The sequence below is a fragment of the Saccopteryx leptura genome, chromosome 10 (genome assembly GCF_036850995.1).
Source record: "Saccopteryx leptura isolate mSacLep1 chromosome 10, mSacLep1_pri_phased_curated, whole genome shotgun sequence".
Taxonomy (NCBI): domain Eukaryota; kingdom Metazoa; phylum Chordata; class Mammalia; order Chiroptera; family Emballonuridae; genus Saccopteryx; species Saccopteryx leptura.
This window is the reverse complement of record NC_089512.1, coordinates 74,272,324-74,291,715: the sequence shown is the minus strand read 5'-3', so window position 1 is coordinate 74,291,715 and position 19,392 is coordinate 74,272,324. Positions and strand designations below refer to the sequence as shown.

General features: G+C 43.0%; 1 protein-coding gene across 4 annotated transcripts in view; it reads right to left on the bottom strand.

The window, feature by feature from the left end:
• Nucleotides 1–19,392, bottom strand: part of PRICKLE2 (prickle planar cell polarity protein 2) — a 402,478-nt gene that overhangs the window by 180,868 nt on the left and 202,218 nt on the right. The window contains exon 1 of one of the 4 annotated variants that reach the window (XM_066350405.1): nucleotides 10,551–10,803. The exons of the other annotated variants lie outside the window; for them this stretch is intronic. The gene's annotated coding sequence lies outside the window, so the exon portion shown is untranslated. Of the gene's footprint in view, nucleotides 1–10,550; nucleotides 10,804–19,392 lie in introns of those variants that run through there. 4 annotated transcript variants of the gene reach the window in all.

Genomic DNA, 19,392 nt, shown 5'->3' with positions numbered 1-19,392 from the left:
GATATGTTTACTTTCCTATATGTATATTATATGTACTTTACTGAAAAGATTTCAAAATGATGAGGTGGCCTTGAAGAGATCAGCAACCATAGTTTGCTAGTTCTCAAAGGAGCCCTGGCTGTTCTTGAGATGAGACAGCCCACATCACTTCCTGTGACCTCGTTTGGAGAGAAGGAACTTGGTAATAGTGGTCAGGGCAGTAGCAATAGTAAAAATAAATAATCATAGTAATTAACTAGTATTTACTTGTGTTAAGCACTTTAGAAGTATTATCTCATTTAATATTTATAATAATCCTATGAAATATGTATAGTCACATCCCATTTTATAGTTGAGAAAACTGAGGTTTGAACTCCTGATTTAGGCATTCTTTTTACTTCCCCAGATAACCAGAGGTGGGGCATGGGGTGAAAGAGCTCTTGGAAAAGTAGATCCAGGTCTCCTGATTCTTAAATTAATATGCCCTTGTTGGTTAAAAAAAATGGTCCCCCAATGATATGTCCATATGCTAAGTCAGTGGTTCTCAAAATTTTTGAAGTCAGGGCACATTTAATATCCTACAAATAATTGTAGGCTCACTATATACAAATTTCTGAGAAATATGTTATAATAATTAAGTTAAATATTAAAGAAATATAAAGTCCAAGCGTGCCTTTATGGTAATTAAAAGAAATAAATACAACAAAATGAAATTTATTCTGACATTAAAAACATTTTTATGTTACATTTTTTTTATGCTTTTTAGAATTTGTAAAAAAGAGGGATTAAAAAATTAAAAAACGACAAAAAAGTTATCTTTATACATACACACACACATTCTTAGTAAGATTTAGTAAATTCAGCAGGTCCCAGCACAAATGTGTTAAATTTTTTTATTCTTGTGTTTATGAGAAACATGACCCTGATGTGTCCTAGTGATTTCTTCAATGTTTGGGCATATATCATACATATTTGAAAGGCAAACTCTCATTTCCTCGTCAATACATTGAAGAATTCCTCTCTTTTTACTCTTAATTGTGTTGAGGGTAGAAAATCCTAATTCACATAAATAGGATGTTGAAAATTATAGTAAAATGTTCAAATCTTTTTTAGATATTGCCACATATTCTTTTATAGAAATCCAAAAGGCTTCAAGAGACAATTTCTTATGTTTAATCATCAATCCAAAACCCCCACTATACATATCATCTTAACTTCACACCAAACAAAGGATAGAAGAAACTTGCCTCCAGTTTTTCTGGGGAACATGGGGGGTAGTGTAAACAATCCAGCACCACAGCTTAACAGCCTTTTGCAACCTAATCAGGCAAGTGAGGTGTGGGGTTGGGCAGACTGTCAGCTTACAGCCAATTCCCCACACCTCTATCCCCCAAAAATCTAAACTCCAAAAACCCTGTTGGTTTTTTGATCCCCAATAGGCACATATTTCTCTGGAATACCATAGGAGCACTTGGAAATCTTCTAAGGTGCCAGTGTGCCCTGCCGCACACTTTGAGAACCACTTGGAACCTGTGAATGTGACCTTATTTAGAAAAATGGCCCTTGCAGATATCATTAAAGATATTGAAATGAGAAGATCATCCTGGATTATCCAGGTGGGTCCTAAGTGTCATATAAATTGTCCTTATAAGAAAAAGGCAGGGAGATTTGAGATATGCACAGATATGAAATATGGAGGCACATATTGAAGTGATGCTGCCACAAACAAAGGAACACCAAGGATTGTTGGCAGCCACCAGAAACTCGAAGAGGCAAGGAATGGCTTTTCTTCCAGAACCTGTGAAGGAAGAATAGTCCTGCCAACACCTCAGTTTTCAAACCTCTGGTCCTAAGAACACTAAGAGAATTAATTTCTGTTGCTTTAAGCCACCAAGATGTGGCAATCTGGTACAACTACAGGAAACAAATATACTCTCCATTATCTAAACATCAAATGGCAGATTCTAAAAAATGTTCTACATGAGGGTGACAAGTACCCCTGAAAAGCCTTCTGGGATCAAACCATTTTGGGAAATACTGTTAGATAGATTTCTTTACTGTTGGAAGTCTCAAGACCTTTAATGTTTCTTGTGCCTCACATGTCTTTGAGAAGAGGACACAATAATATGGAATTTCCCAAACTTAGCTAGAGGACCCCACTGGACATTCCCAGGAAGGGCAACAATATACCATGCTGAAAACAATGACCAGACCCAAAGGGGAAGAAAGGCCTAAAAGATTAAGATTAATACTTTGATAATTTTTTCATGATTATTTTTCTAAAGCCCCCAAACAAGGCATAGGAGTTATCAGGTCAAGAGTTTGATGGACGATCTCCACAGGCCCTTCCAAATCTAACAAACTCGAAATTTTTATGTACAAGAGCAAAGATGATTCTTGCCTTTGGCACATGTTGCTAATCAATCACAGCTGTCCTCCCCTGAGCTGAAGGGCCCCTGATCCTCAACCAGAGTTCCAGGCAAGTAAAACTTCTGCCCTATTCCTGTTCTAGTAATTTAGTGAATAGTCCAAATAAATAAACCATGGTTTGTGAGTTTTCAAAAATGCCTATACTATTCTCTACTTGTCCAAGGAACAGTCTCATCCCCACCAATATCTGTTGACTTCTTCCCCCATTTCTAGAACATACAATGTTTTGCTCTGATTTTTAAGTGAGTAGTCCAATAATGATGTTGGGGGAGAGACTTTGGGAGCAGGAAGAGGAGGAAGTTCAGGCCACTATACTTGCAGCCCAACCTTTTTTCTCTGGGCAGTATTCTCTGCAACAGATCAAACGTGTTCACTGTACATGTTTACTGTCCTCTGAGTTCCACAGCCATTCGTGGGAGTAGTAGTTGATCTCAAAAATCTTGCATCTCAAGACAGTTCCCAGAGCAGCAGCTGTATCTGATCAGACTTCCTCGGCTGGAAAGTTCAGAAGCTCCAGATCTTCAAAGAAAACCATTAGCTGGGGTGCAGTTTTTAAAAGGCGATGAAACACTAATGTCTCATTTCTACTGCAACACCTTCCTCTGAATAGTGTACAGACCCCTACAGGGAGCAACGATCACTGACCTCAGTTTACAATAAAAATAAAAACTGAGGCTCAGAAACGTTAACTACAGGGACTCAGCACACAGGGTCAAGAAGCATAGCTTTTTCTATCTATCCCCCAGGAAGGACGAGGAAGATGAGAAAAGGACAAAAGTGGGTAATAAAAATAATTTTAGCCCTGGCCGGTTGGCTCAGTGGTAGAGCATCGGCCTGGTGTGCAGGAGTCCCGGGTTCGATTCCCGGCCAGGGCACACAGGAGAAGTGCCCATCTGCTTCTCCAACCCTCCCCCTCTCCTTCCTCTCTGTCTCTCTCTTCCCCTCCCACAGCCAAGGCTCCATTGGAGCAAAGTTGACCCGGGCGCTGAGGATGGCTATGTGGCCTCTGCCTCAGGTGCTAGAATGGCTCTGGTTGCAACAGAGCAACACCCCAGATGGGCAGAGCATCGCCCTCTGGTGGGCGTGCTGGGTGGATCCCAGTCGGGCGCATGCGGGAGTCTGTCTGACTGCCTCCCCGTTCCCAACTTCAGAAAAATAAAAATAAAAATAAATAAATAATAATTTTAAATGTTTCATTAATTTACAATTTTCTTGCAGTTTGTCAGATATTGAGCTAGGTAACCCAGTCATTTAACCCAGTAAGGCCTGGCTAGATGACAGGCATTGTGCGCTGAGGATGAGAGTTCACTGGCACGGGACCTGCCTTTAAGAGGCTGGGGGTGGGGGTGGAGGCAGACAGTTACCACATTGGAAACAAACATTTTAGATCTTGAGAACTGCTTTGGAAAAAATTAATAAGGTAATGTAGCAAAGAAAGATACGGGTGGGGTGGCGGCGGTGGGGGGGGGGGTGTTGGGTGGCGAAGCAAAGGCAAGTAGGAAGTCCTCTTAGAAAAAGATTTAAGCTAAGACTTCAATGATGAGAAGTCAGTAACTTCCCTGGCAAGCAAAGTTCAAGGTAAAGAGCATTTCAAGCAGAAAGAAGAGCAAGTACCAAGGCCCAAAGGCAGGTGGGAACTTGGGGTGTTAAGGTGTGGCTACAGCATAGGGACTAGTGTTGGGGAGGGAGAAGTCTTTGCAGAAGGAGGCAAAGACCAGACTTTGTTGAGTGTAGGGGTCTCCCAGTTCATGGTGGAGGGTTTGGAGGTTGTCTTTATTGCAACGAAATGCTGTTGGAAGTTGTTAAACAGGAGTGGTATGATCTGATTTGAGCTTTAGAAACACTGGGAATTTGGGAAGGTTGTTGAGCTATCATTATGAGAAATGATGAGTGTATATACGAAAGTTGTGTCTGGACAGATAATGAGCAGTGGTCCCATTTGGGAGAAATATCCTTTCTATCACTTTTTTTTTTTTTTTTTTTTTTTACTGAGGTATAACTTACATATAGCAGAATGTGTATCTTGCGTGTAAAGTTTGATCAATTATGATAAATGTGTATACCCACAAAACCTACACTTAATGAAGACAGAAAGCCTTTTCAGCATCCAGCAGCGACTCAAGCCCCTGCCCTGTCAGTCCTCCTCCTCTTCTCCTCTACACCCAACTGGGGATGTAGTTTTGAGGTTTGAACATGGGAGTGTGTAGAAAAGAGAAAGAGCAAAGATGCCAAAAGTTTTTAGCTTGAGCAACGAGGTGTCATTTGCTGACCAGAAAGTCGGGCTTGGGAAGAGGGAGGAGTCAATTTGAAGTTGTGCTCTGATGTGTTAAGTTTGAGCAGCCCATTCACCATCTAAGGAAGACTGAGAAGAGAGTTATGTGTATAAGTCTGGAGCCCAGGAGCAAGTTCAGGTTGAAGGGCTAAGTCTGGTCATCACGGTAGGAAGCCATGGACTGGATGTAGCCTGTAAGGGAGCAAATCACGTTGAAGAGGAGAGGAGGATGAAGAGGGAAGATGAGAGCAGCGCAGGAGGAAGGGCAGCGGTGGGGGCTGCGGTCAGAGGGGGACGTGCGATCGGGGTGCGCAGGAGCCACAGAAGAAAGAAGAATGTCACAAGGAGAGAACCAAGCCTCAGACAAGTTTTCCTGAGAAGTTATCTCTACATCCCTTATTTAACCCTCCCTCAAACTCCATAGGAGAGGAACCATTATCATACCTATTTTACCGAGAATGAAACCACTGTTCAGAGATGTTCATGACTTGTTCAAAGATACACTGTAAATATGCATGTAGTAGAAGCATCATTTTGAAGCATAGCAGCTTCCCCCAGGTATGTTTTGCTGCATGCTCATGTGAGGCTGCAAAGGGGTTCCAGGTCGCACTGGTATGGGTCATGCAAAGTCAAGTCAAAAAGGTTTCCGCCTTTGCAGTTGGCTCAGTGGGTAGAGCGTCGGCCTGGCTTGTGGAACTCCCGGGTTCGATTCCTGGCCAGGGCACACAGGAGAAGCGCCCATCTACTTCTCTACCCTTCCCCCTCTGTCTCTTTCTTCCCCTCCTGCAGCCAAGGCTCCAGTGGAGCAATGTTGGCCCGGGCACTGAGGATGGCTCTGCAGCCTCTGCCTCAGGTGCTAGAATGGCTCTGGTCGCAACAGAGCGACACCCCAGATGGGCAGAGCATCGCCCCCTAGTGGGCAGCCAGGTGGATCCCAGTTGGGCACATGCAGGAGTCTGTCTCTCTGCCTTCCCACTTTTCACTACCAAAAAAAAAAAGAAAAAGTTTCCCTACTCCAGGGCTCGGAGCTTCTAATATACTAGCAAAAGGAAGAAGCAGGATGTCGCATTTTCCAAATATATATGGAACCATTTTTTGCTTTCTTGCTTGGAAGAGCAATTGCCCAAGCAGTTGTAAAAGGCAACATGATCACACCTTCAAATCACGTTTGAACAAAGTCCAAAGTGCTTCCATACCTATATCACTTGTACTCAGAGGAGAAAAGGTTCTGTGAACATTCCATTTTACAGATAGTGGAGGCAGCATACGAGGTTAAGGGGTTTGTTCTGTACCCTAAGCCTGCAGCAATTAACCCAGACACACCAGCACTGACCCCTGTGCCTGGGGCAAGAGCAATCAGGTCAGACCAAGGGGGAATCGGGCAAGAGGCCTGAACGAGACTCATCGTCACCCCCTGCCTCTGTCCTCACAGTGCCACCTCTGCACCTGCTGCCTGCAGGAACCTACCCAGAGTGGCAGCAGCTTGGGCAGAAGCCCCAGGAAAAAGGAACTTCTGGTGGGCTCTGGCATGGGAATCAGAGAAAGGCTTCCACCTTCTTGGGTGTGTGCTCTGTGAAGGGCCTTGTGGGAGAATTCTGTGGGAAGGGGATGGCTTGGAAGAAAGGAGGTGGCCCTGGGAACTGCAGAAGGACCCACCAAAGGCGACAAGAGCTGCTTTAAGGATTTTGAAATCTGAGGGCATTGAAAGCACCTCAGGAAAGAAAGCAATCTGATCATGAGCTGTCTCAGTCCAGCAGTTAGAGCGCTCTGGCAGAGGAGATGACACTCCCATGTGTTAACAATCCTGCGGTCTCCCCATATTCTGCCACAGCAGACTGTGAAAAAGGGCTTCACGGCCTGCCGCCTACCAAATGTCAACATTGTGGAGAGGTCCTTCCGCAGACAGACTTGGATGAGGGGTCGCTAGGTTCCAGTTGTAAAGAAAAGGGCCTTCACCTCCCCAGAGCATAAGCTTGAGCACATGGACTTTGGAGTTTGATGGTCACAGGTTCAGGTTTCCTGTGTGGCCACTTAGTGGCTATGTGAGCCAGGGAAGTTACTGAACCTCTCTGAGCCAACCCTTCCTCATCTGTGAAATAGGCATGATAATAGCGCCTACTCCATAGGGTTATTATGAGGAATTTAAATGATAATGAACAAAAAGCAAAGTGTGTCCTAAGAGAGAGTCCAAGGTCCCCCCCCCCCAACTGGGATGTATCTTAAAATGCAGATTTCTGCATCTTACCACAGACTCCAAAGGATGCTCTTTTATGCTCAGGAAAATCTAAGATTCATAAGACATTTTAGTCTGTGCTTGGCAAAAACTTAGGAAGTTAACAACTATCATTCTGTTTATTACTACTATCTTTTAGATTATGCAAATGTGAGATTTCTTCTCCAGCCAGGATAGCCTAGTGCTCAAAATAAAAATTTATCTGAAATCCAACTCAATATATTTTCGCTCAACCTCAGGAGCCTAAACAGAGTGTTGATCATTGGAAAAATCAAAATAAAATCAGTGAGTAATTACAGCAGCCTAGATGAATGAAAAGTAATATTCAGCAAATGTTCCCAAGAAATCGAGTAGTCATAGTTTTCCTTTCTTTTCTTTTCTTTTTTTTCTCTTTTTTAAGAAACAGGAGTATAAAGCAAACTTTCCAAGATGTGATAAGCAATATCATGTGCACACTCCCTGTGGACTGGCGTCTTGCCTGGGAAGGTGCGTAGTGTGGGGGAGACCCTCACGATGGGGAAAATGATTTCTATACACAGGCTAGTTGGTAAAAGTCAACTGGGAAACAATTTTCAAAAGCCTCTGGGCTAAATTGGCAGGGAAATTGTTTATGAATTTTCCCAGACACTGAGCCCCACAGTCCCTGTGTCTGTCTGTTCCATGTGCCCTTCTCCTGGGAGACGTCCAGAGACAATCTTTGCAAAAATGAGTCTTCTTCTGGTTGTCACACAGAGCATCAGGTTATGAAAGAAGGTCACTCAAAAAACTGCATGGTAATAAAATGTTAAGTGTCCTGAAAAAGAATCTCTTGCCATTTAGTGTTTGAGAAAATAAAAATAGCAAAGAAATTTTCTGGAACATTAACTTTAAACTCTTATTATGATTTCCATAAAATTCCATTACATTCAACAAGGATTACCATTCTGTATTCTGGCAGCTAAAAAAGTCATTCCCTCTGAATCAAAATATCATTGACATCAAAATATCACACTGAGTTTATATTTACCCAGAGCTCTCCTACTTGATTATAAAGTGAGGAAGTGCTTAGTGTGACTGGGTACCTTTCAGGAAAGATGAAGAAAAATAGCTTGGGGAGCACACAGCATCTTTAAGATTGGGATTTCCAAAAACTGCAGGTTATCTGTAAGCACAACTACACAAAGCAGATTATGTGGTTGCCTTCAGAGTCTTTTTTGTTTTTTTAATTTTTCCATTGATGAGAGTAAGAGAGAGAGAGAGAGAGAGAGAAGCATCGACTCGTTTCATTTAGATGTTCCATTTAGTTGTGTCCTCATTGATGGCTTCTCATACATGCCCTGACCAGGGTTGAATCCATGACCTCCAGTGTGCCGGGCTGATGCTTACCCACTGAGCCACCTGGCCAGGACATGCCCTTTGAGTCTTTTAATTGCCCATTCTCCACATTGCCGATGCACTTTAGGTAAACTCAACACAGAACTACTTCACTTTCTCTGCAAATGGCTCTACAAAGACCATAAATGTCATCACCAAATTGGTGAGCACTAGTTCGAACCTTTGCATCTCTCATTCCTCAAGACATCTGTGTCCCTCAGGATAATAATTGAGCTTAAAGGAAATTTTGGGAAAAGGAGCCAAGAGCTTTTCCTGCTGAGGCTAGTGGGAGGAGGCCAATGGGGAAGTAGGCTCGATAAAACTGTCTCCAAAGTAAGTCCCATCTTAAAAAGCTTATGAAGGGAACGAGAGAGTTATTTTAGTTTCTTAAATGGGAGTCCAAAAAGAAAAAAGAAAAGGCTTGTTGATGGAGAACCTTGGAAGACTGGGAGAGGTTGAAGACATCACTGCAGAAAGATTGCCTAGTAACAGAGCTTTCTTGTATTACACCCAAAGCTGTGTACCATCTGAGGCTGATTCAGGAAAATACTCAAATCTCCTGGTAATTTCCTGCAGACAGGGCGTTTAATCATCTCCGAGCCTCTACCACCAAAGGAAAAAAAGAAAAAAACAACCTAAACCAAATGATTCACACTCTTAAAACGAATCTGCCTTCAGAACAAGAAACGTTTTCTGCTCTTGAAAAGCAGCCATGATTTGTTATTCTAACAAAGCGTTCTTTTCCTCCAAACAGAAATAAAAATCGCTCAAGGAGTGCTTATACTAATATCTTCTGCATTTCTTGAAACTTCCATCCAGTCAACAGTTTCTCCTGGCAGGTTCTCAGAGATCCAGGGAGAGCTGGGTACAGCGACTGAGAACACAGGATCATTTTTATAAGCCTCCCTCCCCCACCCCACTATTTTGGCCCCATGGGAAGATGTTTTATTGTAGAGCGAGCAGAATTAGCTGTACATATAAATTCTTCGCTGCTAGGCTCACTTGACACCTTTATCTGAATTGCTCAACAGCTGGAAAGATTTGGCAATTGACGATTTGAGAAGGAAAGGCCCAAATCCTCCTCAAGTGATATTTGTTCTCTCTGTACATACAGGCCACATTCATCTAATTACTCATCTAGCTGCACAGATAAAAACATCTGTTTGTGGAAAGCAGGAACACAAAGTATACAAATGATTCACACCATCTAAACATGTGTAAATAAAGGCCAGCCCAGCATGAGGAGGGCCCTAAAAGCCAAACAGTTTAATACGGGTGGAAACAGAGTTTGGTAATCCATGCATCAGACTTTGCTCCAATTTTGAAAGGTATTTCTTCCGGCTGCCTTTAAAAACACAAAAGCAAAAACAAACCCTCTGACCCTCTACATTGAGCTCTAAACTTCCAACTTAGGCACAGACACACGAACAGACTGGGGATGGAGGACAGGAAGTACACACTGTTTTAAACCCTCCCCCACCCCTCCATCCACCTCCATGGATTATTTTGGCTTTAAAATTTCCCAGGATACAGCTGCTGGGAAGCCCCAGCTTTGTGTGATTCCACTGCTCAAACCCTGACCTGGGAGAGGTACATTCTACTTAACGGAACGCCAACAGCTTTCTCATCCTACAGACTGCCTTCCACAGAGCTAGGAAGGCTGCATTGGAGACAGTCTCCCCCACCTCCACCCTCATTTCACAGAAAATAAATGAACAAATCCAGAGCTGCTTAACTGTAGAAATCCACCAAGGAGAAAAGGAATGCATTTGGAAAGTTACAGGAAGATAGGGTGTATGGAGAGAAGTAAATATTTTTTTGAAGTAGACCTTTCTGAAGACATTAAAAATATTTTTGATAGTGTAAGAGAAATAAGTAGGTCATCAGCAACAAATACATTTAAAGTATTTGAGGGAAATGAATTGTAAGTGTATAAAGACTTTAAAAGCTAGTTCTGGGACGTTTCAGTGCTTCCTTTGAAGTCTTCTTAGCACAGCAACATAATCCCCTCCCCCTGATTATATTGCCATCACTATTACTGGTTAATAAAGTGGATGCACAAAGGCTGGCAGGTACTCAGACCAGAATGACCCCTGGGTCTAGGTCCACCACCTCCCCGCCCCCGAGATCTCGACCTGCCCAGTACCTGTATGGCAAGGAGCATCTGTCCCAGAGGTTAGTTTCTCAGTTCAAGGCCCCCTATCCCTTGGGAGGGGCGTGAAAATCGAGAGTAAACGCGCCCCAGCGCCCCGCTCCGTGCGCCCGGGCCACGGGGCCACTTACCCGGCTCAGTCTCGCATCGCTCACAGCTGCAGGACCTGGGCCGCCAGGGAAGTGGGGGAGCCGGAAGGGGCCGCAGACCCGGGGGCAGAGGGGTGCGGCTGCGGCTAGGACGCCCAGCCAGGCGTGGGCCAACAACTGTCCGAAGACAGAGGGGGCCCTGCAGGGGCTCCGTGCAAGGGGGGTGACATTCCCGGGGCTGTGGCAGCTGCTCCTGCACAGCTCCGGGTCCAGAAAACCTCTTCGGTCCTGGGGAGAGGAGCTCCAAGCTCTCCAGGCTGCCTCCCGGCTGCTTAAAGGGACTCCTCCCCACCTACCGCTCTGCTTATTGGTGAAAATTCTGAGCCACAGGCCAATCCTAGACCTGTTCCTAAATTGAGATTTCAATCAAGGAAGCTACTGCTTTAAAATTAGAAAAGGCTGATATGGGGAGTGTGGGGGTGGATGAGCAGATCTTTAGCCACCTTTCTGAAGCAGAAGGACACAGGCTGTCTGGCCCTCGCTTACAGAGGTGCGGAGCTGGGAGAGGTGAAGAGCAAGAGTATACTGCACAGAGCAAATGAGGAAGACAAGGGACATGCTGGACACTTGGCCTTCATCCCTCCCATTCACCTCCCCACAACTCACTCATCCTTCAGGGCTCCTCTAATTCTCACACATGCTGGATGGAGGCCCTCCACTCCTGGGAAAAGCCCACCAGCAATGTGGTGCTGCTGCTGCTGCTTCTTTTTAATTAAGTGAGAGAAAGGGAGGCAGGGAAACAGAGACAGACTCCTGCATGCACCCAGACCAGGATCTACCCAGCAAGCCACCTATAAGGCAATGCTCTGCCCACCTGGGGCTGCTGCTCCATTGCTCCGCAACTGAGCTATTTCAGCACGAGGCGAGGCCATGGAGCCATCCTCGGCACCTGGGGCCAACTTGTTTGGCCATTCAAGCCATGGCTGTGGGAGGAAAAGAGAGAGAGAGAGAGAGAGAGAGAGAAGGAGCAGCGAGAGCAGAAGGGGAGAGAAACAGATGGTTGCTTCTCTTGTGTGCCCTGGCAGGGAGTTAAACCTGGGACTTCCACGTGCCAGGCCAATGCTCTATATCTGAGCCAACTGGCCAGGGTGCACTGTGCTTCTAAACCTCTCTGTCATTCCCCTTCCAGACACTCATTACACTTTCACTGTTTTTGCACTAACTGTCTCTCTCTTTATATTATAAATTCCACCAAGCAGGGATGTTTCATCCATCATCACACTGTATCACTCCCTACCTGGAACACTGTAAGCTCTCAGTAAATATTTGTTGAATGAATGAGTAAATATATGAATGAAGAAATGGGCAATAAAATATATCCTATGTTGGCTGTGACAATACCAATGTAAATTAAGAGACAGTACTCAAGAGTCCAGGTGTTCATTTCAGACAAGATTGTGTTCAAATATGGCCTCCATAACTTATGCCTCAGTTTCCTTGTCTGTAGAGTATGATCATAAAACCTCCTATCTCACAGGGTTGTTATAAGATTGCATTAGCTCATCTCTGGACTAAAGGACATGTTCAGTCAATAGCTGTTGTTACTAAAATCAAACTTATGTTTGCTGGAGGCTAGGACTGGTCTGACAGCTGGTTTGGCCTCTTGGTGAGTCATTCATGAAACAGGAATTAAGTGCCAAGTCAGTGCCAGGACCCATGCAAAGTGCTGAAGTCATCAATGAAAGACAAAGTCCTTGACAACAAGGAACTCAGAGTGGGGGTCAGGGTGTGTTTTAGTCAGGATTTTCCAGAGAAACAGAACCAATAGAATATAGAGTGAGAGATTTATTATAGTAATTGACTTGCATGGTAATGGAAGCCAAGAAGTGCCATGGTCTGTAGTCTGCAAACTGGAGACCCAAGAAAGTTGGTGGTATAATTCAGTCTGAGTGCAAAGGTCTTAGAACCATGATGGCGAACCTTTTTATAAAAACCGCCCACTTTTGCAGCGCTGGTCAACCTGGTCCCTCTGCCCATTAGTGGGCATTCCAGCTTTCATGATGGGCAGTAGCAGAGCAACCAAATGGCGCCATGATTGGCCCACCATGAAAGCTGGAACGCCCACTAGTGGGCGGGAGGGACCAGGTTGACTAGCTCTGCAAAAGTGGGTGGTTTTCATAAAAAGGTTTGCCATCACAGTCTTAGAATCAGGGGCCAATGATGTAAATCCTAGGCTCAACCCCAAAGCCTTAGAACCAAAAGTGCCAATGTCCAGAGCAGGAGAAGATAGATGTTTTAGCACATGTAGTGAGAGCAAATTGACCCTTCCTCTGCTTTTTTGTTCTATTCAGGTCCTCTAAGGATTGGATAATGCCTACCCACAATGGTGAGGGTGGTCATCTTTAAGAAATCTACTGATTTAAATGCTAATCTCTTCCAGAGACAGCTTCACAGACACACTCAAAATACCAGCTCTCTGGGTATCCTTTAGACTAGTCAAATTGACTCACAAAATTAAAAATCACAGTGTAGGGAGAAGAAAGAGAGTAGACAGACAAAGAGAATTATGTTAAATGGTACTCAAACAAAGGCATATTTACAGGAATGTTTGTGGTAGGATAGTTTATAATAGCAAAATAGTGGAAAACCACAATCCAATAAAAATAGGGCAAATGATTAAATAAATTAAGGCACATCCATTCCATGGAATACTATACAGTCATGAGAAAAGAAAGGCAGAGCTAACTGCACTAATAAACAACGAACTCCAAAATACATTGCTAAGTGTAATGCAGAAGGTCAAATGTATCCCTGGTTACATAAATAAATCTTCATGTATTGTGTACACATATGTACTCTGTACATGCATAAAAATGCTTCTAGAAATGTGCCTAAGAAAATGGTAACAGTTATTATACCTGGCAAGTTGGTTTTAGAACTAGCCAGGTCTCAGATGGGAAGGAGACTAATATTTCATCATATATCCTTGGGTATTATTTGAATATCTTACCATCATAAACTCCTAGTTCTGGCAAGGTGGCAAATGATGATGGCCTAAAAATTCCAACACTTCAAACACCTAGATATAACAAAAATCTTGTAAATGCTTAGCTGATTCACAATAAAGAAAAAAAAATTCCCAGGTGGTAGAAATAAAGACACTGAAGACAAGAATGATAAGCATGCAAATTCACTGTGGCTATGAGGTAGAGGGGGAGGGGCTGGCAGCAGGGGAAGGTTTGTCTTGGTTCTAGGGTTTTAATGCCCATGCAGGAGAGAGGGTAAGGCTGGGACAAGAAGAAATGTAAAGTTATGAGACCTCTAGAAAACCAGGGACCCTCACTGAGGGCTGCACCCTCAGTAAACAAATAGATTAGAAAATTGTTAACCAGTCAGCATAATTTGTCTGTCTCTATTTGTGTTCTAACTAGGAGAGAAAGTGTAAGCGATAATTATAAACCCTAGGCCTATGCCTTTCTTGAAAGTGGAGTACTAATAACAAAAATCAGAATCAGAAAACTCTACCTAAAAAAATTAATATAAAAATTTTGATCTGGTCCTGCCAAGAATGCCTCACAGAAGCAAATAAAACTTGCCCTGGAGAGCCAGTTCTATAACCTAGGATACCACTGGGCCTGCAGAGAAAGAGCCCCCAATGTAGTGAAAACAACTGAAGAGTCACAAGTCAACGACTATGAGGATCAGAGGCTAAGCGTCAGAGCTCATAAAAAATATTCTAAAAAAGAACATGAAGTGATCTTAAAGTTTAAAGTGATTAAAAATGTTAAAGCACAATCAAAACCCTAAAAAAGAACAAGACACAATCTTTCCCTGTAGATTCAATAAAATTAAAAACTCATTGGATAAGTGAAACAGAAAGTTAGTTACTGCTGAAGAGAGAAATATGGATCTCAGGACACTACACAAAATGAAGCACAAAGGGATAAACAGTTGAAAAGTTTGCAAGAAAGTTTAATAGAGATGAAGGCTGGAATGTGAAGGCCCAACATACTTCTAATAGGAGCCCCAGAAGAGAGAATGGAGACATTGAGGAGAGCATAATTGCTGAGAAATTTCTCAATTCATAATACTCATAAATACTCAGATTCAAGAAGCACAAGGCATCTCAAGCAGGATAAATAAAGATAAGAACAACTGCATGTATTAATTATTCATAAACATACAGTTTTAAAAACGCTGAAGTGAGGAAAAATGAAACGGTAATAATGCAGTAACAGAGGTCAGCACTCAGCGCTGCAGCAACAGGGCAACTCCCTAGTCCACGTCTGGAGCTGGACTCTACTTCCCCAAGTACAGGGCGAGGCAAAAGCAGGCCCACGGTTGTGAAGTATGTGAAACAGACTTTATTCTTGCATTATTATTCGTTAATTATTGTATTATATTCCATAGGAACAACTATAAACCTACTTTTGCCCCACCCTGTATGATGAATTCTGAAGTATAATGGGTTCTTGAAGGCCTGCCTGTACATTACATATGGTGCTCATGTACCAAGGCAAAGTGGCAGAGATCCCTGGGAAAGATGTACTCATTCAGCCATAGAAAGAAGAAGAAGAACAAGGAAGAAGGAAGAAGAAACAAAAGCCCCTGTCCTCAAGAATCTCACTCCGGGGGTGGAGGCAGTAGATAAACAGTCCATCACAGAATGGGAAGTGTTGTAACAAGTGAGCATAGACCGATCTGGAAACCGAGAAGAAGAACATCTCAACCCGCCTGCAGGAGAGGGAGAGGCGGTCCCATCAGGAGGCTTCCCAGCAGAGGTCACATTAGCACTGAGAGAGCTGCGAGCTTCTGGGAAGACATGTTAAGAGTCAGGCCTAGCTTTACAGCCCAGTACTGTCACTTACTGTTTTGTAATTTGTAACTGCCTATTCACCTCATCTGTAAAATGAAATTCATATCACGTCTTGGGGTTGTACTGAGGTCTAGGGGAAAACATATAATATATAGATATAGCATTGAGCAGAAGGCCTGGATTATAAATGAATTTTCACTAAATGGATAACTAGTATTATTATTAGATGAAATGCAGTGCCTTGCTGAGGAAAAAAATCTCTTGTTTTAAAAGGCAAGTGTCTTCTAAAAGCTGAAGAAGACAGAAGCTTCACTCAGCTTGTTTTCATAGAACTACCTTGAGAAATATGAAATGTTTACTCAGTATCCACCCTGAAAAAAGCATATTATCATGCTATCAAAATATAAAGTTATCAGATATGGTCCTTTTCATAAAGGGACTTAAAATATAGCCCCCCCCCCAAAGAATTACTAAAGGCTGTATATGTTGTATCAAATATATAATTAGCTTCAGTGTTAAACCTCAAAACCATGACAAAATTCTTATCTATATCACTGAACCTTCAGATTCCCAACCACAAACCAAGCTGAAAGAATTCAGTCGAGCAGAGGAACTAGACGGGCCCTCCTCTGTATTGCTCAACAGGTTTGTGAATGACTGAGATGATGGATGGGGAAGAAATTTGTAAAATCCAACCAATAATTCCAAGTTGCAGGGCTCTGCCAATGCTCTACACAAAGAGATCTAGCCCATGTGCAGGGATGGCCTGAATTAAAGTTGATGAAATTCAATAATGGCAAGAGTGTGCCTGCCCTTTGGAAGAAATGCTGAACTGTGCTGTCTTAGGAAAGAATTGGCCAAGAACATGCTTTGCACTCATTCCTTCATGTACCATTTAACAAACATTTCTCTAATGTCTATTATGAAAAAGAGTTTACCTTATGGGATGGGTAAACATGAAAAAAACACGAATCAAACACATTCCTGCCTTCAAGCAGCATAAAATGTAGCAATCCAAAATTCTTTTCACTTGAAACTGCCCGAGCTCTCCAGCATTTTTCCTCTTACCATGCAGATGTGATCTAAAGCCATCTAAGGTTTGCACTATGGATTGAACACCATCGTGTTCCAGAATGGCAAACAGATTTCACCTCTTGGGTGACCCTTGAAGGATTAGTAGTGACTTTCCAGAGTGCTGACTTGACAAGAAGTCTGAGGCTACATTATGGCAGAAAGCATGCTATGATTGACTAGTGATGTCTGTCACATGGATGGATAAGGAGTGACAGCATCAGTGCTATGAGTCTGACATCTCCCATCAAGTCTGACGCCCTGGTTTCACAGATGAGAAAACAGAGCAGATCTTTCTTCCTGGAGCATTTTAAATTCAGCAACTCTAGCAGGGGCAACCACGGAGAACCTTTATATCTGAAATGTTGCTGAGAGAGAAGAAAAAATCTATAGCTTGGAATATTTCTGATGAGCTTTTAAGATATGCACTCAAATTCTTTAGCAGCCTTTGTATTCTACAGCAAACAGGCTAAATGGAGAAAGCTACAGACTTTGATGTGCCCATCCCCCAGGCACACAGAAGATTGTATTAAACATATATCATTTGAGTATGTTTAAGAATTTAAAATATTGGGTGACAGAGATGTCTATAAAGTGAATACATTTTAGAAATACAAAATGAGTAAATACATAGAATCACAATTAACATGTTATTTAAGAAAGGACAAAGACCTTGGCCAGTTGGCTCAGCAGTGGAGTGTCAGCCGGTGTGTGGAAGTCCCAGGTTCGATTTCTGGTCAGGGCACACAGGAGAAGCGAGCATCTGCTTCTCCACCTCATCTTTCTCTCTCCCTCTCCCTCTCTCTCTCTCTTCCCCTTCCACAGCCATGGCTTAAATGGTTCGAGCAAAGGTGGCCCTGGGCACTGAAGGATGGCTCCATGGCCTTGGCCTTAGGTGCTAAAATATACATATATAGCTCCTTGCACAGCAACAGAGCTGCGGCCCAGCTGGGAAGAGCATCTCTTGGTAGGGGCTAGTCAGGTGGATCCTGGTTAGGGTACATGCAGAAGTCTGTCTCTCCCTACCCCCCTCACTTAATTAAAAAAAATGGAATAAAAAGGACAAAGATTTTTTTTTATCACTTTATTCTATTAAATGATACAGATAACAGCAGCCAAAGAAAAGAAAAGAAAAACCCTTATTTTTCTACAGACACTTTATATCCTGGGGACTCTGTAACAGTAACTAAGGAGATAGGGTCTGTCCCTATTAAGCATTTCCACACCCAATCTATGAACGCTCACCACCATCACCCAGCCCAATCACAAAGAACACAAAGAACCCTGCAAAGCACAGAACAGTATAAATGGACGAGAGATAAGCAGGAAGCCCAACTCCAGCCTGATTCAGATACAAAGAACAAATTGTAGCATTTGATTAATATGCCAGCCCTTCCGTCATGCTGACTAACTACAAAGTGAATCTTATAGAAAACCAACTCTTTGAGAAATAGGTCTAATTAATTGTTACATAAATTCCAATGAAATATTAGGGAGAAGGGATAACGGGATGGAGGAAGAGAGAAAGAGGGAAAGAGAACGTGAGGAGGATGAGGAGAAGAAGGATGAAGAGGGAAGAAGAAGGGAGGGAGGGAGGGAATGAATGAATGACTCAGAATATGAACAGACCATTGTAAAGAACAACAGGTTTACCTCAAGGCCCCAAAAGGTATGTTCTGCCTTAAGACGGCAGGCTGCCTATTTATATTTCTCCCACATACACTTCTGAAGAATTTTGGGGGTAAAAAAAATTAAAACAGCACCTCAAACACTTCTTTAATGCATAAATTGGTCGGATTAGTCTTTTCCTCCAAGACACATTCGTTTGCAAACCACCTTCAGGATTTCCAACAAATAGGCTTTTACTAAACACTATGTTCATGATTTGTCTTATGGACTATGACTTATATTATTAGTTATCATGAATAAACAAATTGTGATACATTCACACAACAAAATACTACTCAGCAATTATAAGGAATGAATACGGCTGAATCCCAAATGTATTATGCTAAGTGTAAGAAGCCAGGCTAAAAAGGTTACCTATTGTTTAATTCTATTACATGACATTTCAGAAAAGGCAAAGTTATGGGAACAGAAGGCAAATCAGTAATTGGCAAGGGCTGACATGGGAGGTGGGATTGAGTAGCAAGAGAAAAAATACAGAACTGGTATCTTGATTGGGGAGTGGTTACATGACTGCATGCACTTGTAAAACCTCATGAAACTGTAAAACTAGGAGTGAATTTTACTATAAGCAAACATAAAAAAACAACAGACAAAAAAATGTTAAACCATCTATAGTATCACTTTTTAAAATTATTCCTGTATTAAATATTTTCTCATTAGTTTAGTTATTTGTGTAAAGATGTTTAACAAATTACTCAAAAAATCATTACTTAGGAACTGTGCTCTGCCAAAGGCCCTGTCCATGAAGTTGCTCTCTCCTCACTAAGAAGGGGGAAGATCCAGTTCTAGAGGAGTGGCAACTCTAGCCTACAATGAGAGCTCCTCGCTGTACTTACAAAGTAGAGGAGACTGGAAAGATCTTTTTTTTTTTTTGTATTTTTCTGAAGCTGGAAACGGGGACCAGATAGACTCCCGCATGCGCTCGACCGGGATCCACCTGGCACGCCCACCAGGGGGCGATGCTCTGCCCATCCGGGGCGTCGCTCTGTCGCAACCAGAGCCACTCTAGCGCCTGGGGCAGAGGCCAAGGAGTCATCCCCAGCACCCGGGCCATCTTTTGCTCCAATGGAGCTTCGGCTGCAGGAGGGGAAGAGAGAGAGACAGAGAGGAAGGAGAGGGGGAGGGGTGGAGAAGCAGATGGGCGCTTCTCCTGTGCGCCCTGGCCAGGAATTGAACCCGGGACTTACGCATGCCAGGCCGACGCTCTACCACTGGGCCAACCAGCCAGGGCCAAGATCATTTTTAAACTATGTGTAACTCAACGTTTGCTGCACCACCCCAGACAGTCTTACGTTTGTAAAGCAGCGC